Consider the following 27090-nt stretch of genomic DNA (forward strand, 5'->3'; position numbering starts at 1 on the left):
TGAATGAAAGCAGATGGCAAATGGGGAGGGCTAGCTATTCTTGTCCCTTTCTTTGAGAAATCAAGAGCTTTCCCAAATCCCTACCTCACAGCCTCTATCTGCTGACGTTCACTCCTACCTCTTTGCCTCAAACTGTCACATGGCCAGTCTTGGTGCAGAGGATGCTGGGAAATGGAGTGCTTATCTTTCTAGTCTCATAGGAGAGGACAGTCAGGGAAAAGGTGCCTTGGGATAAATGCTTGGAGAGTCAAACTGCAGTGTCTACCATCAATACGCTATTCTAAAAAAAAAAGGGAGGGGGGGAGAAGGCAAGACAAGGGGAAGATGGCTTACAGACGGACTGGAGTTTAGTCCCAGCTCTGCCACTTCCTAGCTATGTAACCTTGGGAAAGTTATTTATGTGTATATGCCTCAGTTTCTCGTCTGTGAAGTGGGGACATCGTAACTATGCCACAGAGAAGCTGTGAAAACAAAATATGATTCATGCAAAGAGCTACCCCAATACCTGGCACATGGTAATCACTCAAGACCACTACCACTGCCACACTACTATTACTGATATTAATTCCACTGCTACTGATGATTGTCATTATTAATTCTATATGTGAAAATATTTCCACTTAGATAAGGTATTCTGTAAACAATGAAATTTATAGAATTTTATAAATCTCCTTCCTTCTGTCTTTCCCCTTTTGATCATTTGGCAACAAGATATTATTGCAAACATTTAAAGAATCAGCTATAGCTTTGGAATTTTGTTCATTCATGTGATCAACAAGATTTATTGAACACCTGCTATGTGCCAGGCATTCTGCTGAATACTGAGGATATGGTAGTGACCAAAAATAGACAAAGCTTCTGCCCACATAACATGTACAATGCAATTGATGAGGCAGACATTAAACAGTCACAAACATGAAAGCATAACTTAAAAAATGAAGAATTATAAAATCTGGAATTTTCCTCTTCTAAGAACATCAATGCTTTTAAAAAGTCCAAAAGTGGAGTAACTTTCAGACATCTGTCGCTCCTCTGAAACAACTTGAAACTCTTTGCCTGCTTTTGCATGAAAGGTATTTTGAAATTTTAATTCCTGTACCTTGTTAGGAATGTATTTCTTTGTTCGAGAACTGTATTTCCTGCAACTGGAAATTAATATAAGATGTTGGCTGCCCTGGAATGGAACAACCGACCGTATGAAATCATTTTGTGGTTTGATACTTCATCATTGGCCAGAGGAGTCTCTGCCCGCTCCCTGGTCCCCCAACCTAATGCCATTGCAAATAGCAATTAGTTGAAGTAGAAAAGATTACAGCCAGGTGCACTGTTTGAAGTAGAGGGGTTTTTTTTGTTTTTTTTTTTTCTTATTTAGTTGTGGTGGGAGTAAGAGTGGAGGGGTGTCAGGGAGGAGAAACCCCTTTTGTTAAGCATTTGCAGTCTATGGACATTGTGGTAATTCAACAGGCATCTGTGGAATCTTAGGGCATTGGGACCTTTTGTGTGTAACCGTCAAGCTCTAACCTCAGGGGCATTTGCTGTGAGTAGAAATGGGAGTCGTGAAGCTATTCACTCATGTGCAAAATGACATGATCCTCTTAAGAGTTAGAATGAGTGTCATTAGATGAAAGGAAAGGACGTGGCTGGGGTTAATATTTTATAAAGGAATCCAAGAAATACTTATTAAAAATTGAATTATCTTTTTAAAAAGTATAAGATGCAGCGGATGAAGTTCAGATAAGGTATATTTTCGTAATGGCCCTTTTACATCCCAGATAGCAGATCAAAGAAAATACCTGTAATCTTCTCCTTTCTGATTTTTTGAGAGTTATTTAAAATTCTTGGTCTAAATATTAAATATAAATATTTATATAAGTTTTAAAAATTAGAATTGAGTTAAGAGAAATATATTGAGAGAGAGGTATCAGAGAGGTGCTCCTGCATTCTAAAATTCTTCCAGTGTATTAGTGATTACATTGGTCTCCAAAACTCCCCAGGTAGGGCAAGTGACTTTAAGTATTGCAACCTGAGTACAGAATGAAAAGTGATCAGGAGCCTCATACTGACTCACTCCTCTCATTCGTTAAATAACAGAAACATCAGCAGGAAAAGCATTTTTGGTAGAGGGAACAGCACGTGAAAAGGTTGTGAAGAGAGAAGCTCTCTTGGCCATGTTCAAGAAACATCGAGGACACCAGTCTGGCTACAGAGAAGCGAGATAGAGAAGGCTGGAGAGAGAAGCAAGGGATGGAGCTCCTGGGGTCCTGCAGCCCCCATGTAAAAACTTTGGATTCCAAGGAGCATGAGAAATCAGGAAAATGACATGATGTTATTCATAGCAGTGTGAAGCCTGGGCTGTAGGTGGCAAAAAAGGAAGCAGAAAGACCAGTGAAGAGGCTACCAAGCTCATCACAGATGATGGCGTCCATGGTGCCAGACGAGAGCAGAGGCAGTGGAGGTGGTGAGAGCTGGATAGAGTGTGGGTACATTCTGAAGGCCACGTGAAAGGATTCGCTGGTAGATTAGATGCTGGCTTTGGGAGCCAGAAGCATCAGGTAGCTCCTGGTAGTACAATCACGAATGCCAGGTTGGGACCAGGAGCAATGAGGCTGAGGAGGTGGACAGGACCTCACTGTGAAGTGTTAAAAGAGCCACGAGGCTGAGTCTGGCCTCAGAAAGAGGGCTGTGACTGATTAGTGATGAGCACTGGGGATGGGAAGTGGCTGCATCGAGGTCCCCGCTGTAGCTAACCCTGGTCCAGGACAAGGGGCTCGGCAGAGAGACTGACGGCACATGAATTGGTGCCAGATAAGCAGGTTCAACTCTCCATCTTAGTGATGGCACAGCTGTGGCCTCAAAAGGGGAAGTGACTTTCCTTAAGACCTCAGGCTCCATCAGTCAGCAGCCCGGCCATTAATAGTCAAGGATTTGGTCCACTGGATATTGGGACATTAAAAATCCAAAGAAAGGTGCAAAGAGAAAGAGTGGTGAAGACACCCTTCCTCTACCTCCCAATTTTGCTCCAGGTTATCTCTCTATATAAGAAAGTAAGAGTAAAACAAAGGAAAATGACAAAACAAACAAGCAAAAGATAAACGAGTCTGATTTTGAACGGGCCTTATAGATATTTCTAAGTTCAAAAGTTGTGGGCCACAGGTAGTTACAAGGAAAGTGTAATTTGAAAGCAGCTTGGTGCTGGCTTTGTCCCTGAACGCAATCAAGTTTTTTCTCCAGGGATGAACGTCAGGGCCACGCAGGTCAGGCAGTATCTAGGGCATTATGTCCTCTGTTTGGAATTTTCCGGGAGGGGCTGGAATGAGCTGTCACAGCTGCGAGTGGCTTTCAGAGAACTCTCCGCTTTTGCTGCTGAATTCAGTTGTGTGCCCTGAGTAACTGGATTTATGTTTAAAAACAGCTTGGCGCTAGCCTTGTCATTGAATGCAATTAGCTTCATTCATGAATTTATTTTTGCTGTGCTCCCTGCTTCCTAGAAATACACCAGCTTGGGTTATGTGAGAATGACGGGGAGGAGCAGAAATTAGCATCTTCATTGTCACTTCTGCCTATCCTCAAGTCTGGTGTCTTCCAAAACAAACCATGCCAAACACAAGCCGGCTTAAGAGGGAAAGGGCTCCTGTGATGACACACCGTGTACGCCACCCGGCTCACAGTACAGAGGTCCTGCCCACTGACAGCCCGTCTGGGGGCCACACTTAATTGGAATAAAGACTCATCTTCCCCCAGGCTCAAACGCCAACGCAGTGCTTTTCTCTGGGTCGGAGATCCATAGGGGCTGTATCTCTCCACCTCAAGGTCCCACTCATATCCCAAACTGACCTCTGACCCCATGGCACTTCAGCCAAAAAAATTATTCTTCAGTGATAGAATTTCAAAAATCAACACCTTTTCCAATACACAAGTAGGAGCATAGTATGCTCCTTCGTTTCTCAGTCCAGGCTTAGTGACCTTCTCAACATGCAAGCAACTTTACCACTTTTGTTGACTCAGTTTCTTATAGTCCCATGTCCCTAGCAAGACCTCAATTTACCACCCATACCTCATCCACATCCTATCATCCCAATCCAACCCCTCTCTAGAACTTGACCCTATTGCATACCTTCAGGCATTTGCATAGACTTCCCACTTGTTTGGGAGTTCTCCATTTAGAAAACTCATATTTAAATCTTTAAAGACACAGCTCAAATATTACATCTCCATTATGAAGTCTCCATAGCCTCCTGTGGGCATGTGTAATGCTGCTCCCTTTGAATCCCAAGATAAACAGTCATCCCTTTGTTACACTCTTGAAATTAGGAGCTTTCAAGTCCTTTTCCCCTACTAGTTGGGAGATTCTAAATATAAAGGGCAATATCTAATGTACATTAAATCCCCAGTGATGTAACATTTAGGTTGAATGAATCTATTTAACATTCATCATTCAACAAATATTTATCAAGTGGCTGCCATTTGACAAGCATTGGACTAAATACTTGGACACAACAGTGAGCAGAACCAGATATGACTCCTGTTCTCATGAAGCTTGCAGTCAATTGCAGAAACAGATTTTAATCAAGCAAATACAAAGATCCCTGTAAAATTAAAATGGTATTATACAAAAAGGGTTTGACCTAGCCTGGGAAAGCAGGGAAGGATTTGAGCTGAGTTATGCACTGTGAATAGCAGTTAGTTGGATGCAGATGTGTGAGGAAAGATCAAGCAGAGGGAGCAGTGTGTGCAAAGGCCCTGTGGTAGAAGGAAGTCTAGAAAATACGAGAACCTGAAAGAAGGCCTTGGTGGCTGGATCAGAGAGAACAAGATAAGTTGCTTGGAGGATGAAGATGGAGAAGTGTGGAGGATTCATAGGGCCTTGTGGTTCATGTTGAGAAACTTTCATCTATCTTAAAAGTGTAACAGGAAACCATGCAGCATTAATGCCAAAAAGACATAAAATCATTTTGCGTTTTGAGATCACCCTGGCTACTAGGTGGAGAACAAATGAAATGTGGGGATAATGAGCAGGAAATTAAGGCAAAAGCCTGAATGAGAGAAGATGGTGCCTCAGCCTAGCAAGAGAAGTAGTGGTGGAGACAAAGAAAGGTGGATGGATTTGTGAGATTTCAGGAGTTGAAAGTAATGGGATATGGGATGGGTTAGACAAATACAAAAAGATAACTAAGTCTCTGAGGCAGGATATGTTTGAGCTGCCAACTGAGCAATGCAAACAAAAGATTTTCAACACTCTACTGGACTTAGAAACCATTTACACTTTCCACTGCAGCTCTCAGGAATGTGGGATGAAGCGATGGGGGGTGGGATTAGGACTCTACCTTCCACCAGTATCTCTAAGGTGAGTGATGGGGAGAGCAAAGGCAATAAAGATTTCGGGGTCCGTGTGAAGACTGGGTCAGAGGAGCTGCTACATGTGGAAGAGGCGTGGAAGATCAGAAGAGAAGGCGAGAATGGCCAGGGCTGGCTTCCCTGGGCTGAACCTTAGGAGATGAGGGGGCCTCAGACAGGTACAGAGATGGGGAAAGGGTCCCTCGCAAGAGACCATGGGACCTGGGTGATGACAAGGGAAGAAAACGCTGTTCTGGTGCCTCTTCTAATTCTCCTTCATTTCCTTTAAGCTGAGAAACAAGATATGCAAGTTTGTTATGGATTCTACTTAAACGGCACCCGTCTGTGTGTGTGAGGGCCTGAATGAGAGCACAGAGGTGCCATCGGCCTCCTTAGGGGTCAGGCAGTGCTCGCGTTTTGTCTTTTAGAGTTGAAGGTGAAAGTCTGAGATCGCGGCTGATGCCAATCACAGCTGCACCCTTGGTTCAGTGAGATCCGCGAACAGGTTTCGAGAGTCCTCTGCGTTGCAGGCAGCGTGCTTAGTTCTGCCACTAGAAAGATGAACAAGACAACAAGACGTGGCCTGTGTGTCTTGCACTCCATAAAATGCTACCGAATGAAGTTCAACTATAATATCAATAATACACAGAAGGCTTTGGGTCAAGATAAAAATTGAAAAATTCTTACTGGACAAAATTGAATAGATACCACATTGATATTTCTTAAAGTGCGATCTTCCTGGACTAGAGACATAGGAATCATCGTGTACTGCCTGTTAAAATACAGGATTTTTGCACCCAATATAGTTTACAGAATCAAACACTCTAAGGGCTAGGACCTGAGAATCAACATTTTTTAATTCCCCGGAGATTCTAATGTTTACTAAAAATACCACTGTATTAAGACAGAAGTAAATCTGGATATTAGAGAATTAAAACCCTAGCTTGTATTCGTTTGCCCTTTTTTAGAAAAATGAATAAATATTAAATGTGACTAGAACAAAAATCTCTGTGCATCCATTTTCAAGATTAGGATCCTGACTAGCCAATACGCAGGGATCTCCAAGATTAAATTTCTTTCCACCCCCCCCACCCTTGCCCACACATACACAGCGTGCGCTCCTGTTTGCCAGCGCTAAGCAGAGCCTTCGTATGTGATTATTTATGTTGTCAAGCACATCATATAAAATCTAAGGCATAAATTGTTCTATGTGTGGCTTTTGAGTATGTGCAGTTTTGAGTTTGTGCATTTTCAACTTTGATGTAAAATCAGAGTTGAGTTTGCTTCTAAATGGCATCAGTACATCCATACTTTGCAAAGAAATCTCTATCACCTTTGGTGAAGAGAAGAACCAATGGAATTTTGCTTTGTTGTGAAGATTCTGTCCTTCTTGTCTTTTACCTTAACCACATTTAAAAAAATTCTTTTTAAGTACAAAAGGTGAATCCATTTGACACAAGGAAGAGGTCGTTCAACTTTTATGTGAGACCAAGTTCCACCTTGCTGAGAGTTCCTTGTCCTATAATGCCCACACATGGGCCTGTGAAGGGAGAAAGCTAGAATTGGGTTTTAATGTGGATGAGTAAAGAGATTCAAATAAAGAAGAAATTAAGTCAAAACCTTTCATGTTTCTCCACTCTATCTACTTCCTTCCTATAATATATGCTGCAGGTTAATTCCTAGGAGGTAGGGAAAAGATTGACCTTGTATTAAAGTTCAATCTTATGGAGAATAAGTAAAATTTGTTTGGCAACAATCCCAAAGCAATGTATGTGGAAAGAGAAGATGCCCCCAAAAAATGCAGACAGATGTCTGAGCCTCAGAGAGGCAAGAACTCATAGAATCTTGGAGCTCAGAAGGTGCAGAGAGAGAGAACCTGCATAGTACAGGGAAGACCATGCACCCCAGAGGTGGGAGGTGCTCCCCCAAACACACATGGCAAATCAGTGGCAGAACCAGTCTAGAAACTGCACCCTTGGCTTCTAGCCCCTTGCCTGCCTCAGTGCTGCCCATCCAAGCTTTGCAGGATTGCACCCACTACATAGTCCCAAGCAATCCTTTGTGTGCTATGCACAATAACCAACCCAGAAAATATCATCTCATCATTACCTCCACCTGCTCCCCGCCAAAAAAGCCCTGGAGGCTCTACCCTCATTGAGAAACAACTTCACTATACTTGGTCATTTGATAAGTATAAAAACCAGCCAGCCTCTAAGGATGGCAATACACATCCCCCTGGTCTAATTCTTGCAGCCAGCCATTCAACGCTCGAGGCCTGGCTTTGGGGCAGGAGGGTCCATATAGGTGTGTACGTGTGTGTGCACGTGTGTGCATTCAAGGGAATGAGGGTCAGGGCAAAGCTAGTCATGTGTACCCAGAAGACAGCTTTGATCCACATCTCTCACAGCCCAGTAAAACAACTTATAGCCACTAAAGCCTTTGAGCACGGAAGCATCTTAACCACTAAAGCATGCGAAGCATTGCCATCTGACCCCACAGCCACCGGCCCCTTTTTGCAGAGAGCTGAATACCTTCTCAATGAGACCACTGCACATGCTCTGAGGGGGAGGTCCTCTCGTGCCTCACCTGCTGTCACTCTTTTGGGGGGCCCAGAACAGTCCCGGGGGCTCTAAATGGGCCCTACAGCCTCTTGAGTAGCCCTTCCCAGATAAAAAAGGGGCAGATTTATGTTTCTTATCATCATCCTACAGGGAGAGACAAAAAGGGCCCAACAGCCTGTTAAAGCCTGCCTTGTAGATGGGGAGGAGGGTTGAGAAGAGAAACAAAAATATTAATGATACGCAGTACTTTCTTCAAGTATTTTATAACAGGTTAAAAATCAAGCTCATGCCAGACCCTCTGGTCCCACGCTTAAATTGGGAGAATGAAGCAGGTCAGTGCCTTTTGCTGCCTTTGATCACTGTTATTTCTGTGACGAATGTGCACCTGGAGCTGCTTTTCCTGGGGCCTGAGCCTCGCATGGGCAGCTGCTTGAGAGAGGGGCCTGGTCCCCTGTCATCAGCCAGTGAGGGCTGATAGCAAGGCCGGGGCTCAGCAAGGCCAGGTTGGACCCAGCCAACGCAGGTCCAAAGAGCTGCACCTGCGCTCACAAGCCAGCGTCCGCTCGCACCTCCCCTGGCACCCTTCTCCATGGGCCGCCTTGTCCTGGGGCACTCTCCCTGGGAACCAACATTTTTTTTTCCCCCTTAAAGGGAAGAAGGTGGGGGGACTTCAATGACAGTGCAGAAAATTGTCTCTCAGATCATAAAGGTGGCCTCTGAAGCTCATTATTTTTATTTTCTTTCCCCTTGGTCCTTTACCACTCATCCTTACCTGGTGCCTTACTACCTTCCTGCATCCTCCCCGCCCCTCTGTGTGCAGCACGCACACACACACACACACACACATGCTAAGCATACGCTGGCATGCACGTACAGTTGGAAGCTCCGTGGGTCCATCTAGGCTCTAAGGAAGCTCAATTAAACTAAAAAGTAAAATCTATTAACTAAAACAATGCCTTCTCCCCATTTCCTATGTATTTTGCTCTTGTTGATTCCCTGGAGCGCCCTCATGTGCCGCTCTGCTGTAATACCACCCAAGGCTTTGGAAGGATATAAGCGTATGTTGAAACAGAGTACCCACAATTCAAAATATCACTTTTCTCTTTCCACCTTTACTTCTTCAGTGGGTCTATGAAGCTGAGAAGGACCGTGTGAGGTCTTGAGACAGCATAAGGCCCTCACCTCTCCCCAAATGTGTGTCTAGCTGGCGAGTCTCCAGGTGCCTTGCAGAGTTAGGGGTCTGAATGCTTACCCCTCGCAGCCCTGAGCCCTAGGGGATCAGCCGTGTACTTCTCTGCCTCATTAGAGAAGTAGTCAGCAAAGACTGAGCTGACCTCCGGGCCAAGAGTCTTGTTAATTAATTAAAGCTAAAGAGTTAATATTCATGTAGTGTTTCTCAAAGTGAGGCTCAGGCTTTTTAACACAAGCATTTAATTCCATAAGCCAATAGGGTGACTTCCGACACTGTGGTGTCTTGGATGTTTCCAGGTCAGGAGGCCCTTGTGTAGACTGTCTTCTGCCTTGGGCACGGAGCACTGAAGAGTCATTCTTGTCCCCATCTTTGGCAAGGGGTGGGATGAAGCATGTGCCGGCTGTCCCTGAGCAGCCAGTCATTCAGAGAAGAGGGGGTAGGGAGGAGGAAGTTTTCCTTCCGGAAGGTTCTCAAGAAGACCCAAGGGATGTGATGATGATGATACCTAACTCTGTATGGCCTTAGATAATATTCTTAAGTGCTCTAATCCTCAGTTTCCTCATCTGTAGAATGACCCCAAATAATAATAATTCCTACCTCAAAATTGTTATGAGGATTAACAGAGATAAGGTATGCAAATCAATCACACTGTGTCTGGTACACACACCTGCTCTGTTCATAATAACTATGGTGATTTGATGTTTGGGAACCACACTTTTTAGTTTCCAGCTTGAAGGTCTTTGTAAGATCTCTCTCTTATTTTGTATTTTCCCATTTCTTCTCCATTTTTATTCCTATTTCCCTCCCCTTTCTTCCTTCCTAGGATTTTATATATATCCTTAGATTTTTTAGTATCTCTTAAAAATACAGAACTTTGTTTTGTGTGTATATTAAATTTTAATATCCTTAAATAGTAAAGTGCTATAAATCGTTTTCCACCTTTTGCACTCAACGCTGAGATTTTCAGAGGTATCCATATTCCTGTTTGCCAATGGTTCTCAACTTCACGATGTAACAGAATCACCTGGGGAGCTTTTGAGAAAAGCCAATACCTTGACTTCCATTCCAGTTGTCCTGATTTAATTTGTCTAGGGTGGAGCCAAGCCTTGGGTCATTCTAAAGTGCAGCCAGGATTGAGAACTACTGCTCAATCCACTGCTGTATATAAATCTAGCTCACAGGCTGAGACTTCTCAGGCAGGAAAAGGACCAGGGGCCCACCTTTTCTTGGCCTCAGCAAGTCCCTGCAGCAAAATCAGGTCATGATGACCACTAAGGAAGAGAGGGCAACTTGCAGCCTAAGGGGTATGTAAGGAGGGGCGTAAATCAGAACTCCCATCCCACCCCATTTGTAAGAGTCACGGAGCAACATGTTATTGATTCATCTTTTGCCCATGTAATCATTCTGTATTTATTGAGCACCTCTATGTGCCAGACATTCTGCTAGATGCAGGGAATACAACAGGGAACACTCGGGCATAGTCTCAGCACTCAATAGCTTCCAAACATGTTAACATCCAGCTTCTCAGATCCCACTTTCAGATCTTCCAATTCGGTAGGTACAGGGCGTGGTTCGGGAGTCTGCATCTCGAACAACTGCAACAGGTGATACTTATGCCGATGGTCTGGGCAACCTTTGAGGAAAATAGGTCCAGCCAGTTTATGAGAATCAGATTGTTTTAAGCACGTTTGGTAAATTTACCCCATTTATCCCTTCTAAAATTTTCTGAGAAAGCAGAACACCATTTCTTATGTGTCTTTAGCAACAGTCATAGCCTTGGAACCCTTGTCCTCCTGCCAGACATTCCTGCACATGACACCAATTAATTTATTTGTTGTGCACCCACATTACACAGTTGCTATAGCAGCATGGTCACATTTAACACCTAAAAAATCTCCATGATGTAGGTCCTGCCCTTCATATGAGAAAATTGAGACTCATGTTGGTTAAGTGACTTTCCCAAGGTCATGCCTCCAGGATTTGACCCCGTACTCCTCTGCTTCAAAAACTGGGCTCCTCACCACCTTGTTTTAGGGGGCTCCCTAGAAGGCCAGGATAGTTGTCTCTTGGAATGCCCAACTGCACTCAGAAATGGCTATTCCAATCACAATCACTGAGCCACTATTAGCTGGATGGTACATTCTTTCCATATACAAAGTACACAGACACCCTCTCATCTGGTGTTAACTGGCACTAGCAGTTGGTTGGCTCATTGGAAAAACGTAGCTAAAGCTGGGAATCATTAAAAGGTGATGCATATATACAGTAAGCATTTTATGTTAACCTAAAACACATAAATGTACACTCATGAACCAGACTTTTGATGTAGAGCCAAAGCGTTTCCTTTGACTTTAAGTTCTCTGATTGGAGTTCCAGTATTCTTCCTAACATAAACTACACCCTTAATGTATATTCTAGGGTTTCTAGTTTTTATTTCCTTAGAGTAGAACATATTTGCACCTTCTAAAGAAGTCTAGGTGCAAAATTCCATTAAAATATGTTTCAGGCCGGGCGCTGTGGCTCACGCCTGTAATCCTAGCTCTTGGGAGGCCGAGGCGGGCGGATTGCTCAAGGTCAGGAGTTCAAAACCAGCCTGAGCAAGAGCGAGACCCCGTCTCTACTATAAATAGAAAGAAATCAATTGGCCAACTGATATATATATATAAAAAAAAATTAGCCGGGCATGGTGGCGCATGCCTGTAGTCCCAGCTACTCGGGAGGCTGAGGCAGAAGGATCACTCGAGCCCAGGAGTTTGAGGTTGCTGTGAGCTAGGCTGATGCCACGGCACTCACTCTAGCCTGGACAACAAAGCGAGACTCTGTCTCAAAAAAAAAAAAAAAAATATGTTTCAAGAATACATTATTATTAATAAAATTTTAAATATACAGATAAGTTGATAGAATGATAAAATAAACACCAAAATACCTACTGCCTAAATTAAACAACTGTTAACATTTTGTGATATTATTTCTCATGATATATTTAGATATGCATCTACATCCATTCATCTATCATCTAGCTATACATTTTTTGCTAAATATTTGAAAATGAGTTGCAGACATCATGACACTTTACCCCTAAATACATCAGCATATACCTCCTGAGAATGAGGACATGCCTCTATATCATTTTTCACAACATGAAAAATAATAACTTCATAATAGCATCCGATATCTAGCCTTCAAACTTCCCCAACTGTCACAAGATTGTCATTTACAGGCTGTTGTTTCTCAGCCAAGATTCAGTCTTGGTTCATGCATTGCATTTGATACTATATTTTTTGGCCTCCCTTTTTTATTTCCTTCTTGATAGTGACTTTTGGAAGAGTTCAGATTATTTTGTACAGTATCCAATATTCTGAAATTATCCGAGTGCTTTCACATAGTCTATGGTTTCTCTTTACCCTACATTCCCTGTAAACTGGATTAAGTTTAAAAGCTTGAATAGATTCAGGTTAAATATCTGGGGTAGAATTCTTCACTGGCAATGCTGTGTACTTCATGTAGCATCATATTTTCTATAGGTATATTTGGCAAACAGATGTGAACATTTATCTTGTGTACATACCTAGAAGCAAAATTGCTGGGTCATAGGATAGACAAATGTTCAGTTTTCCCAAATGGTTGTACCAATTTAACTCCTTCCAACAGTGAATGAGAGTTCCAGTGGCTCCATGTCTCATCAGCATTTGAAATTGTTATTCTAGTAAGTCTGTAATGATATCAGATTGTGGTTTCAATTTGCTTTCCTCTGATGGCCTTGAGCTTATCGTGTGCTTATTGCTTATTTAAATATAAAGTGCTTAATTCTTTTGCCCATTTTTAAATTGGCTTGTCTTTTTAAAAAAATTGATTTGTAAGATTGGACATAAGTCCATTTGTTGGTTTGAAATATTGAATATTGAAATTTGAAATATTGAAAACATCTCCCACTCTGTGGTTTATATTTTTACACCCTGAATGGAGTGCCCTTTGGTAAACATAAATTCCTAATTTTTTTTTAAATTTCAGAATATGATGGGAGTACAAATGTTTTAGTTACATAAATTACTTTTGCATAGTTTGTGTCAAAGTTATAAGTCCATCACCCAGATAGTGTGCATTGTACCTGTTAGGTGTAAATTTACCCATCCCCTCACCCCCACCTGCTCCACCTGCTTGATTTCTGTTGACTTTTACTATCATATGTACACATAAGTATTGATCATTTAGTTCCAATTTCATAGTGAATACACATGGTGTTTGTGTTTGCATTCTTGCAATAGTTCACTTAGGAGGATGGTCTCCAGTTTCATCCAGGTTGTTACAAAAGGTTCACCATGGCTAAGTAATATTATAATATACCCAAATTTATCAACCAATTCCATTATGTTTAGTGGTTTTATATCCTGTTTCAGAAATCTCTGCTTCCCCAATGTCATGAAGATACATCACCTTCTGAAAACTGTTATTTTATTTTCTTTCACATTGAGATTCATAATCCACCTGAAATTTTTTTGGGGGGTATGGTGTGAAACCAGGGATCAATATCATTTTTTTTCCATTTGACTAGAACATTTTATTCACAATATCATCCTCTCTCCACCACTTTACTACATTCCTTTTGTCATAAATCAAGTGTTCATATACGTATGAGTCTCTATATGGACTTTATTTTGTTCCATTGGTTTGTCTATTTTTATGCCATGCTGTTTTATTAATAATTACTATAGCTATAAAACTCTTAATATACAGTAGTATATAATCCCTGAACTTGTTCTTACTCCTCAATATTGCCTTTGTCATTGGAGGGAGGGGTGGTATTTCTGTGTAAATTTTAGAATGCAGTTTGATAATTTCAAATAAAAGCTACTAGATTCTTAGTAAGATTGCATTGAATGTATATAGTTCAATTTGGGGAGAAGCTATGGTATCTCTATTTATTCAGGTATTATTTCATTTTTCTTGATAATGTTTTATAGTTTTGCTTAACTATTCATTCTAATATTTGTAGATTATTTTGGATTTTCTAGCCACACAATCATATCATATGTGAATAATAGTAATTGCTTTTTTCTGACTCGTATACATTTTATTCTTGTTCTTGCCTTATTGCAAATGCTAGGCCCTCCAATACAATGTTGAACAGTGGTGATACAATGGTGATATGCAGTGGTGATCTCTAGCATTTCTTCTTCAACCTCAATCTCAGGAAGAAACTTTTCAATATTTCACCATTAAGTATAGAGTTTTTTTTATGGGCTTTTAAGTAGATATTTACCAGATTAATGAAGTTGCTTCTATTTCTAGTTTGTGGTGAATCTTTTTTAAGTCCTGAATTGATATTAGTTTTATCAAATATTTTTCTATATCTACCAATATGATTATCTGATTTCTCTTTTCTATTAATGTGTTAAATGTTATTGGTGATTTTCTAATCTTAAATCAATTTTGCTTTGTTCGGAGAAAAAAAGAAACTTGGTCATGATGTATACCATTTTTGTATATCTTTTTAATATATATCTTGTTTAAAATATTATCAAGTATATTCATGAGAAAGATTAGATCCTTTGTTGTAATATCTTTTTGAGGTATCAAAGCTTGCTGGCCTAAGAAAAGTTGAGAAGCAGCCCTTCTACTTCCATTCTCTGAGAAAGTTTATTTAAGATTAGTGTTCTTTCTTTCTTAAATGTTTAGAAGACTTCATCAGTGAAACCATCTGGGTCTAAATTTTTCTTCATAGGAAGACTTAAGTTATTGATGTACTGTTTTTAATAAATATAGAATTATTTAGATGTTTATATCTTCTTGTGTTTTTCTAGGAAGTTATCCATTTTATCCCAGTTGACAAGTTTATTCACAAAAGATGGTTTATTTAATAATAACCTATTATTGTCCCTTTAATGTCTGTTCCCTTGTTTATACTGGTTATGTGTGTTTTGTCTTTCTTTTTCTCTTAATTCTTTTTTTCTGGGTGTTATCAATTTTATTAGTCTTTTTCAGGGAACAAATTTTGGTTTTGCTGATTATTTTCTTTTGGAAGTTCATTTTCTATTTTGCTAATTTCTGCTCTTATCTTTATTATTTCCTTCCTTCTACTTTCTTTGGATTTAATTTGCTGTCCTTTTGCTAACAGTTTGATAGCTATTTAACCATTGTTTTTGGCCTCCCTTCTTGTATAACATATATGTTTGAGGTTCTAACTTTCTTCTCTGCTTTTGCAGCCTCCCACTTTTTTTTTAGAGAGGGAGAAGGATGAGGATGAACCCTTTTCCTGGTGGAAATGTCCTCAGAGCTCTGCTTCCCAGGGCCTCACAGTCTCTGAGCCCCTCCTACAGAGTTTTCCACATCCTCTATGTTCTCTCCCTACACCCTAGGAGAGTCTTCATGTAAATCTGTTTCCCAGGATCAGCTGGCCCTGTCCTTTCCTGGGGTTAAGATTTTGCAAGTTAGAGAAGGAAGAAACATCAGGGAGTAAACGAGGGCCAGGTGGACATCCCATACATTATCATTCAATTTAAAATGTTTTTCATTTCCAATGTAATTTATTTTACATATTTCACCTATGGCTTATTTAGAAGTGTGCATAGGGCTTTTCTGGGTGCCTTTAAATTTCTATTTTAATTCCATTGTGGTCAGAGAACATTCTGTAGGTGATTTGAATTCTTCCAAATTTGTTAAATAATGCTTTCTAGCTCAGCAAATAGTAAATGTTCTATGTACATTTGGGGAAAAAAAAAAAGCATGTTTGGTTTTGAGATGCAATTCACTATAAATGGCAAGTTTGTTACTCATGGTCAAATATTCTATATATTACTGATTTTTTTGTCTTCATGTTCTATCAATTGATACTGTTATTATATGCACTCAAAGTTAAGATTATTATATATTTCAAGTGGAATAAATCTTTTATTATTAAAAAATATCCCGCTGTTTCTCTAGTAATGCTTTTGCCTTAAAGTCTATTTTAGGTTAGTGTTTACATAGTATGTGCTTTATCCTTCTACTTTCAAACTTTCTATATTCTTGAAATCAGTCTGACAATCTTTATGTTTTAATTAGAGAATCTATTCACATTTTATGTGATTATTGATATATCACTTGATTTCTATTTCTCACAAAAATATTCCTCTTTATCTTTTCTTGACTTCTGCAGTAATCGATTATGTGCTGGTTGTTGTATTTATTGATTATGGGTTAACGATTGCATTTTTCCTCTATTAACTTTTTAGTAATCCATTCTTTTCCTATTCTTTAATAATTACCCTGTTGATTATAATATGTATCTTTAACAAAGTGGAATACAGATTGGTGTCTTTACTACCCAGACTTTGCACAGGCTCAAAAACACTAATTCCATATACCTCCTTATTTTGTGTTATTGTTTTCATGCATTTATTGTAAAATATATCTCAAATTCCTTAAGACATTGCTTTTTTTTTTAATAGTAAACAACTTAATTTTTTCTACATAGTTACCATTTCTATTGCGCTTCATGGAGGCCTGAATCTACATGCTTCATTTTCCTTCCACCTAAAGAAAACAGCGCAGCCCTCCCCAACCTTTTTGGCAGCAGGGACTGGTTTCATGGAAGGCAGTTTTTCCACGGATGGTGGGGTGGGAAAGTGAGGGGTTGGGGGGAGGCAGAGCTCAGGTGGTGACGCAAGCAATGGGCAGCGGCTGTAAATACAGGTGAAGCTTTGCTTGCTCACCTCCTGCCCTGTGCCCCTCCACGTTCCTAAGTTTCATGGAAGACTATTTTTCCACAGATGGTGGGGGGTGCCCAGAGCTCTGCAGCCCAGTCCATAACCAGCTATGGACCAATAGAGACTGTATAGAGAAGCTGGCCTTCTACTCTCACCAGGAGGTAAAAATAATCCCATTCCCTCTTCACAGGGTGATATTAGAGGAGATCTAGAGGACAGTCAGGGCTTTAACCACTGCTCGGGGGTAATGAGCCCACCTTCACCCCCATCCAGACAGTGTCAGTAGCAGCAATGTAAGAAGTAGTAATAAGCCCCCTTTCCTCTCTCAGCTGGATGGTATCAACAGAGGCCTAGTGGAGAATTTGAACTTTCACCCCCACCCAGTAATAACAAGGAGCCCGTCTCCCTCTGGGTGTCAACATAGACTAAGTAGGGAACCTAAACATTCACCCACATCTGGCAGTAATGAGGCAACACCTCTCTTTATTTACCAGAGTAATGTCAGAGGATGCCTCTTAAAAGATTTAAATAAGATATAGGGTCTTATAATACCCAACATGTCTGTGTTTTAATAAAAAGTCACTTATTACACCAAGAATCAGGAAGTGGGAGAAAAGACAATCAGTAAATGGTAATATGAAATGAAACAGTTGTTAGAAATTTTTGACAGGGATTTTATTTTATTTTTATTTTTTAAATTTTTTTTTATTTTAGCATATTATGGGGGTACAAATGTTTAGGTTACGTATATTGCCCTTGCCCCACTCAAGTCAGAGCTTCAAATGTGTCCATCCCCCAGATGGTGTGTACCACACCCATTAAGTGTTTTTATACCCGTCCCTTCCTCCTCCCTCCTATCTGCCCAACACCCGATGAATATTATTACTATATGTGCACTTAAGTGCTGATCAGTTAATACCAATTTGATGGTGAGTACATGTGGTGCTTGTTTTTCCATTCTTGTGATACTTCACTTAGCAGAATGGGCTCTAGCTCTATCCAGGATAATACAACAGGTGCTAGATCAACCATTGTTTTCTGTGGCTGAGTAGAACTCCATGGTATGCATATACCACATTTTATTAATCCACTCATGTATTGATAGACACTTGGGTTGTTTCCACATCTTTGCAATTGTGAATTGTGCTGTGATAAACATTCTATTGCAGATGTCTTTTTATAGAATGTCTTTTGTTTTGGGGGGTAGATGCCCAGTAATGGGATTGCTGGATCAAATGGTAGATCTACTTGTAGCTCTTTGAGGTATCTCCATATTACTTTCCACAGAGGTTGTACTAGCTAACAGGGATTTTTAAATAGCTATTATAAAAAATGCTTCAAAGAGCAACTGTGAACATGTTTGAAGCAAATTTTAAAAATATAAAGTCAGGGGAAAGAAATAGAAAGTCTCAGAAAGGAAATAAATGATATAAAGAAGAACTAAAAGAAAATTTTAGAATATAAAAATGCAGTAACAAAATTAAAAATTCAATGGGTAGGCTAACCAACAGAACAAAAGAAAGAATCGGTGAGAACTTGAAAACAGAACAATAAAAATTAGCCAATCTGAATGACAGAGATATAAACAGACTGAAAGAAATTTTAAAAACCTTCAAAATACACAGGAATATGACAAAAAATCTAAAATTCATGTCATTAGAGTTCCTGAAGGAGAGGAGAAAGAGGGCCAGGCTGAAATAGTATTTTAGAAACAATGTCCTAAAATTTTCCAAACTTAGCAAAGAAAAAATAAATAAATACACACACATATATATATATATACACATACACACATACATACACATATACATATACACATACACACACTCCTACAGATTCAAAAATCTCAGCTAACTATAAATTGGATAAACTCAAAGAAATCACACCAAGACATACTATAGTGAAGATTTTGAAAAATTAAAAACTAAAAAAAATTTTCAAAAGCAGCCAGAAACAATGCATTACCTATAAGGAAAAGATAATTATAATGACAGTGTATTTCTAGGCCAGAAAGAAGTGGCACAGTATTTTCTAAGTGCCAAAAGGAAAAAAACCTGTCAATCCAGAATTCTATATCCAGAGAAAATATCCTTCAGGAATCAAGACATTTTCAAATGAAGAAAAATTAAGAGAATTTATCACCAACAGAATTATGCTAAAAGAATGGCTATAGGAAGTTCTCTAAACAAAAAGGAAATTATAAAAGAAAGAATCTGGGAACATCAGTAAGGAATAAATAACACAAAGAGAGGGAGAATATGGGTAAATATATTTTCTCTTGAGTTTTCTAAATTGTGTGTATTAGTTGAAGCAAAATTATAATATGTCTGATATGTTTTTTAATATAAAGGAAATATTTGAGAGAACTATATTATAAATGAAGGATGGCTAAGGGATGTAAAGGAAGTAAAATTTCTCTACTTTCCTTAAACCAGTAAAACATTAACACTGACAGATTGTGATAAGGGGTGTGTGTGTGTGTGTGTGTGTGTGTGTGTGTGTGTGTGTGTGAGTCATGTAGTACCTAGAGCAACTACTAAAAAACTATACAAAGATATAAACTCAAAAATATGTATAAAAATTATAAAATACGTAAAATAACCTACAGGATGATAGGGAAAAGAAAACAGAAAACAAAGAGAAAATAAAAATTTTAAATAGCAGTCATAATGTTAACATAATAATTACATTAAGTGTAAATAGTCAAAATATACCATTTTTTAAAATCCAGAGATTTGTAGAATAGATTTTTTTAAAAATATGGCCCAATTATATGCTGTCTACAAGAAACTTACTTCAAATGTAATGGCATAGGTAGATTGAAAATAAAAAGAGGGAGAAAGATATACCTTGTAACATTAATCAAAAGAAAGCAGGAATGCTATATTACTGAAGTAGGAATAGCCACTTTAATCAGATAAAGTAGACTTTGGAACAAAGAAATTACCAGGCACAGAGAGGGACATTATGTAATATTTAAAAGATTAAGCAACCAAGAAGACATAGCTATCGTAAATGAATATCCAGCCAACTGGGTTTTCACAAAAGTGAAATTCAATGGAGGAAGGATAGTCTCTTCAACAAATAGTACTGGAGAAATTGGATATCCATAGACCAAAAAAATGAATTGTGACCTAAAGCCTAACACCTTCTAAAAATTAACTCAAAATGGATCATGTATTTTAATGTAAAACATAAAACTATGACAATTCCAGAAGAAAACATAGGAGAAAATCACCAGGAATTAATGCTTGGTGAAGAATTCTTAGGTATCACACCAAAAGCCTAGTCCATAAAAGAAAAAACTGATAATTTTGACTTCATCAAAATTGAAAACATATGCTCCATGAAAAACCCTATAGAGGATGTCGAACTCAGCCCAGGCTCACAAACATGGATCAGCTTGGGGCATGGATCAGAAATGCATGCTGAAGCAGATCAGAAGACAATACAGGTAAAGAATGAAGAGGACCCAGCTCAAGTCCAGATTAGATATTATTTTAGCTACCATGACCACAAATTCACTAATTTCTTAGTACATATTTATATTAAGAAACAAAAGAAAGAAAGAAAAGCAGGAAAGGATTTCTCTGGAATCACACCATCAAATATCATTTTCATTTCATGGAGCCAAAGTGAGTTTAAGGTTTCAGTGTAGAAAAAAAGGAGGCAAAAAAATTCCATTCAGCTTCTGAAATGTAAGCACAGCCATGTACAATCATCCCTATCCCCAAGTTTCCGCCTGGAATACAGGACCCTGGTAGGAATTGGGTCCACAGAGGATGTCTTAGAGGAATCATTTAAATAGAAACCCTTCAGAAGCTGGCTTTGTTAAAAACCAGTTCAGAAGGTTGTGGGGAGAAAGCCTATAGTTAGCTCTTCTGCAGTAATTTACTTTCCTTTTTCTCTGTAAATATCATTTGCCATATTTATACATTTGTAATCAAGTTACATTTTAATCTCAAACTTACTCACTGTACAGGAATTATTTAATGGACCACTTCTTCAAACAAGTGTCCAACAGAAAGTATAAATGGATTTGAGGGAGGGTTGGGGTTCGGAAGCAGAGAAGCACAATATAGGTAGCATAGAGCAAGAAATGTAAGACTGTGATGGTGACTATTATAACTCTAATTGAATCCTCCCTTCTTCCCTTCCTTCTTTCCTTCCTTCCTGCTTTCCCACCTTCTTCCCTAACTAAAAAATAAATTATTCAGCATCTATTATGTGGCAGTCCCTGGAGATATAAAGATGATATTGTGTAAGATATTTCCTTTCAAAAGAAAGTGAGACCTTTTCCATGAACTATTTCCTATTCTAAAAAAGAAAAAAAATGTACCTTTATGGTCAAGAATAATAATTATGTTACTTAATACTTGTTATATGCCAGGCAAAACTCTGGGCCCTTTGATTTGATCATCCAAATAGTGCATTCAAGGTAAAAATCACTCTCCCCATTTCGCAGACAAGGAAATGGAAAATCAAGGAGGCAAAGTAGCCGGGCCAGCATGTGAAACCTAGGACTGCCTGAATGCAAAGTCCACATGAAGTGATCGTGCCTTGAACTTTTCTACATACTCCGTAGCCCCTGTATTCTCTGTAAATATCAGTTGCTTATATTCTAGTGCATAGAACAAAAAAGGCCTCATAAAATCTAGTGAAATCCTCCAAATTCTGCAAGTAACTATAACATGTTTGATGCATGATGGCCACTTATCGAGGCTCCAGCCTGAATGGGAAAGCAAAGGGCAAGAGGGGGCAAGAGAGGGCCAGAGCTGAGAGCAGCCACCTTCCTTCCCGGAGGTCACCTCCTTCCTAATCACAGTGGCTACCGAGGCTGCCCCTGCACCAGCCCACCCAATCTTCCCAGCGGTCCTATGTGGTGGGTGGGGCTGTTATGTCCATTTTACAGACAAGGGCACCAAGGTTCAGAGACCTTAACTAACTTGCTGAGGTCACTCAAGGAGTAACTAGCAGAGCCCTGGACTAAACCAGGGGGAGTCTGGGCCAGCACTTAAGCTCTTAACCCCGAAGTTAACACTTACTCCACGTTTAACTATGCACCAGGCTACAAAGTGTAACCTTTTACAGGCATGGTCTCATTGAATCCTGACGACAACTCCAAAACAATCAGTACTATGTTTCAGTCATTTTATTGTAGAGGCTAATTCAGATCAGGCAATGAGCTGGATGTCCCAAGCCAGCAAGTATGAGAACCCAGATTGGAAACCAAGTTTGTCACCTGAGCCTGGCATTTAAACCACTTCAATATTCTATTTCCCCATATGTAGAGACCATCCCAGGGCCATTTTGTTACCCAAGTGCTTAAGACCTGGTTAATTTGCAAGGAACCAGAGGCCATGGGATTTTGACACGTTTGTTCATTAGGATCTTGGTGTGGGGTCCTGTTGTCTGGCTGTGCCCTGGCACTTAGAGAAGGGGTTCTTGATTCAGCTCAGCACATGGTGCATTGCACGGTCACCTCCTTTTTGCTGTGTTTAAGACACACATTTTCCCTCCCACTGAGCCTGGTTTAGTGGAAGGGACACCGGATTTGAACTCAGTCACTTGAAATTAAGAACAAAGCCACATTTCTTTTGCCCACTGCTGTACAGCATGATAGATGAATTAGATCTAGACCAGGGGTCCTCAAACTTTTTAAACAGGGGGCCAGTTCACTGCCCTCAGACCATTGGAGGGCCGGACTATAGTTAAAAAAAAAAACTATGAACAAATTCCTATGCACACTGCACATATCTTATTTTGAAGTAAAAAAACAAACGGGCAAAAACACCCACATGTGGCCTGAGGGCCGTAGTTTGAGGATGCCTGATCTGGACTCTAGAATCAGACTGCCTGGGTTCAAATCCCACTCATGCCTTACCCCCGTGCCACCTTGCTTCTCTGTGACTCAGCTTCCTCATCTGTAAAAGTATTTGATAACAATAGTGTGCTTATCTCATGGTGGTGAAAACATAAGAAAATCATACTTTGCAAAGCCCTTGGGACAGCCCTGGCCCAGGGGAAGTGTTTGCGTTGATTTTCCCTCCAGCCTTTGCATGGCACCTGGAGAGTAGGACTTGCCCTGTATTTCTAAAACGTGGGAATTAACCAGAACCTGTTTGCTCAGCTATAAAAAAGCAGCTATTTCTACCTCCCTCCTGCAGCTGGCTTCGGAGGAATGTCTCAATGAACAGATATAAAAGCACGTGGGACCTTCCCTGGCACATAGTTGGTGCCCAATAAGCTTTAATTTATCCATTTAGGATTTGAGCCTCAGCTGACTGTCAGCAAAATGGTTAGCTTCATGAAGCCTCCCTGGTATAATAATGTAGGTGAAAATGCTGTGTAAGCAATGAAATTCTGCACAAATGTAAGTAACGAGCCTTCCCCACCCCCGACTCCTTCACTAGCACCACCGCCCTCTAACCACTCCTTTCCTCCCTTTCTGGTTGGAAACTGCCCTTCTGTTTCCCTCGGCCTCCCAACTTCTCCCACCCCTCATTACTTCCCAGCTGCCCCTGGTCCCCTGGCCCCTCCTCTGCCAGATCCTCCTGGCCTAGGGAGCCTTCTGGCTCCTCTCCCCTTGCCCACTGGGCGGCTGGCAGGAAGCCCTTCCCTTCTCCCTCCCCGCCCTGTTCCCTTCGGTAACACCCTGTACACATGGGGATTATTTCTCTTGGCAGCAGGTGTCTAGTTGTCAAAGAGACAGATCAGTCTTGGCCAGGAGGAGGTGGGAAGGGAGGTAAGGAAATGAGACCCAAATGGAAAAGGCCCCCTGGCCAGGAAATCTAAGAAATGAGAAGGGTGTGAAATAAAAGCAACTGAACCAGGAAAGGTGCAAGAAAGCAAATCCCAGATCTTTATCTGGGATCCAGACTCCCCAAACCTCCACTTCTCCCCCAGACCAGCCAAGTACAAACAGGAGGCAAAAAGGTACCCAAACTACAGAGTAAAGGAGAAGAGAAAGGTAAAAGATAACCTGCTCCGAAGACTTATTTTCTAATTACTTTTGTATTTGCATTTGCCACCTGCAAAATATAGCATAGGATTATGACAAGATTAAATTAGCTAATAATCAGCACTAGAACAGCACTTGGCATGTAGTAAGTGCTATGCAACTCGTAGCTAATTGTGTTGTTTATCATCAATCATGATAATAATGCATCAAATGAAGATGGACGTGGAAGTCAGAGACTGGATCTCAAATTCTACATAGGCCACTCCCTGGCTGTGAAATCTTGGCCCGAAGACAACTTCATTGAGTCTCAGCTCCCTAATCTGTGAAATTACAGCAACATTACCTTCCTTGCCTTGCCTTGAATGGCACCTGAGAGGTCTCTCCTTTCTCCCTATCTCTAAGTTGAAGAAATAAAATTCAAGAAGAGGAGTGTGTGAGAGTCCAGAGCAGCTTCAGCCATCTCTCCCTAGCAGAGGCTTGGGGAAGAAAGACCCAGGCTGTCAGAAAGATGGGTGAGAAAGGGGCAGTGGGCATACATTGTGGCCTTGGTTTCTGGAAAGATCTCTGGCTTTGGAGTCATAATATCCAGTTTAAATGGCTCTGCCATTTACCAGTTGTGTGACTTAGGGCCAATTCTTTAATCTCCTTGAGTATCAGCATTTTGGGGAGAATCAAATAAAGACATATATATAAGTCTGGGGAATTAGTCAGAACTCTTCTGTTTGCAAGGGACAGAAACAAACTCAAACTAGGTTAAACAAAAGAAGGGACCACACACTGGCCCAAGCAAGAGTCTGACAGAGACTGAGTTTGTACTGCTGTCCTCTCATCTCTAACTTATTTCCCCCCCACCACCTCGAGTTCACTCTCTCCCACCCCCTTTTTTCCATTTCAGTCCTCAGTTGTTGCCTCCACAGAGTTTATTCAATTTCCTTTCACCTAAGCTGTGTTTACTTTTGAGAATGTGTGCTTTCATTCCGTACACCTCCCCGCCTCCACCCTCCATAAACTTGCTTCCATGGAAAATACAAACCATGGAAATAGAAACCTCATAAACCCCTCGGCCAGGACGTGGGCAGACTTGCTTAGGGTTTTTGAGCCCTAACCCCTGGTCATTTCCAACGTTTATTCTTCCAGGAGGTCAAGCTACATCCAGTGGATGTATATTTTGAGTCCAAATTCCTGAGGGCACCTTTCAGTGACCAACATTTAAACATCATCTTCCTGGGAAGTTTCTAGAAGGACAGTCAGATCTAGGCTAAGAGATTTGACATTCCATTTGTGACCCCAGATTCCATTCTGAAAACTTGACCTCAGTCTCGCTGGTCACTCTTTTTCACATTTACTTCCTATTCCACGCCTGGCCCACTGCTTACCCAAAAGCACACTCATGCAAGTAAGCCCGTTGTTTCCAGCCATGCAGAGCTCTTGTAGGTTTCCCCCGCAAAGCATGCACCACCCCCATCCTAGTGGAAAGCTCTGATTCATCTTTCAAGTCCTGGCTCAAGCATGTCCCCCAGGAAATGTGTCCCTTTTCTCTGGTCTCATGACACTTTGACTAAACATACTGCACTATGGCCATGGTTTGTCTGCTTTTCTTTCTGATTATTATGCCTTCAAGGTCAGAACCTATCTTAGTCACCTACTTCCTTCAGGCCTGGTACAGTACCTGGCACACAGTAGGTGCTCAAGAAATGTGTGAAAACAAAATGGCAGGATATCTGGAAGGTTATTACATGTGGATGAGCCTCATACTTCATGTAAGACCAGCTGGTGGAGCTCTCACATTCCATTTATCTACTGCTGCATAACAAAACTCCCCAAAATGTAGTAGCTTGAAACAACAACAATCTTATTATCTCTCACACATTTGTGAGTTAAGAATGCAGGAAAAGCCTGGCTGGACAGCTCTGTCTCAGGGGCTCTCCCTGAGTTGCAGTCTGACAGTGGGTGAAGCTGGAACAGTTCTGAGCCAGAGCAGCTGGGGAGTAGAGAGGCTGGAGCATAGGTGAGCGTCTCTCTTCATGGACTCCTAAGGCCTCTCCATATGGTCTCTGTGTACCGGCTAGCTTGGGCTTCCTCACAGCATGGCGGTGCCAGGGCAGTTGGACTGCTTCCATGGAGACTGGAGGCTTCAAGGGTAGGGGAGTGTTCCAGCAAGCAAGGCAGAAGCTGAATCACCATTTATGGCCTAGACTCAGCAGTCACATAGTGTCACCTCCACCGTCCTCTATTGGCCAAAACAGTCGCCAAAGCATGTCCAGTTGCAAGGTAAAAAGACATAGACCCCACTCTCTATGGAAGGAGTGTTAAAGAATTTGCAAATGTATGTTAAAACCTCCACACTTAAATGCAGTGTGGACAGCAAAAGGACATAAATGGCAAAATTGAATAAAGTCTAGAATTTAATTAATAGTAGTGTACCAATGCTAATAAATGTCTTAGTTTTGACAAAGGTACGATGGCAACATAAAATATTAGGGGAAATTGGGTGCTGGTATATGGAAACTCTTTGTTCTATCTTTGCAACTTTTCTATAAACCTAAAATTATTTAGAAATAAAAATTTAATTTAAAAGAGAATGCTGCACGCCTCCTTCTCCTCATTGTAAGTACCGGTAGAGAGTAAGTGGTCTTAAAGAAGCTCGTGTGCGTGCAGTAACTAAGAACCGATTCTGGTAACCTTTCCTCTCTGGCCAAGCAGGATTTGAACACACCCCCATCTGCCCTGGCGTAGCCCTCTACACTTACACTAATCACGACACACTGTAACCATCCACTTGCATCTCCTTATTTAATGGTGTGTTCTCTGAAGGACCTTTTCTTAACTGTTCTTTTTAATCCTCAGTGTCCAGGACAGTGTTAAAATAGTACAGTAGGTTGAACTTTGTGAAAATGCCAGTTTTGTAGCTCAAAAAGGGTTGAATAGTGGCAATTAATCTACAAACAAAATTGAATGAAATTGAATTTACTATATTATCCCAGGCTTTTACACAAAGGAAATAACAAGGGTCCAACATTCCTGATAAATGAACTCTTCCAGAAAAATAAGTATTGACTCACATTTTTCACTGGGAGCTCCACAAAGACCTCAGGACTCCTTACCCATTGGCTTCTGGAGTCTTCTCTAGCACCTTATCTCCAGAAGCAACACCTTTGCTGGACTGGGAAAGTCTGCCTTGCTCTAGTAGGCCAAGGCCAGACCCCAGACGCAGACACGATTGATCATGCAGGGTGGGGTCGCTGATAGCAGAGTCTCCAGGCCCCACTGGAAGGCAGCCAGGCAGCACTGAGCAGGAGGCTGCGGGCAGTGCAGGAAGGAGGAAGTCATCTCACTGGCAGGCCCCGCCCCTCTTCC

The 27090-nt window shown here is 40.8% G+C and overlaps 1 long non-coding RNA gene across 1 annotated transcript; it reads right to left on the reverse strand.

Annotated features, from left to right (window-relative positions):
- Positions 1-10383: 10383 nt before the first annotated feature.
- On the reverse strand, positions 10384-26908 carry LOC105875643 (uncharacterized). Its single transcript, XR_001156072.2, has 3 exons — positions 26796-26908; positions 12656-12799; positions 10384-10720 (listed from the first exon to the last, which is right to left on the reverse strand). It is a non-coding gene; the product is annotated as an uncharacterized LOC105875643 (long non-coding RNA).
- Positions 26909-27090: the final 182 nt, after the last annotated feature.

This window comes from Microcebus murinus, chromosome 10 (genome assembly GCF_040939455.1).
Source record: "Microcebus murinus isolate Inina chromosome 10, M.murinus_Inina_mat1.0, whole genome shotgun sequence".
In the NCBI taxonomy this organism is placed as follows: Eukaryota; Metazoa; Chordata; class Mammalia; order Primates; family Cheirogaleidae; genus Microcebus; species Microcebus murinus.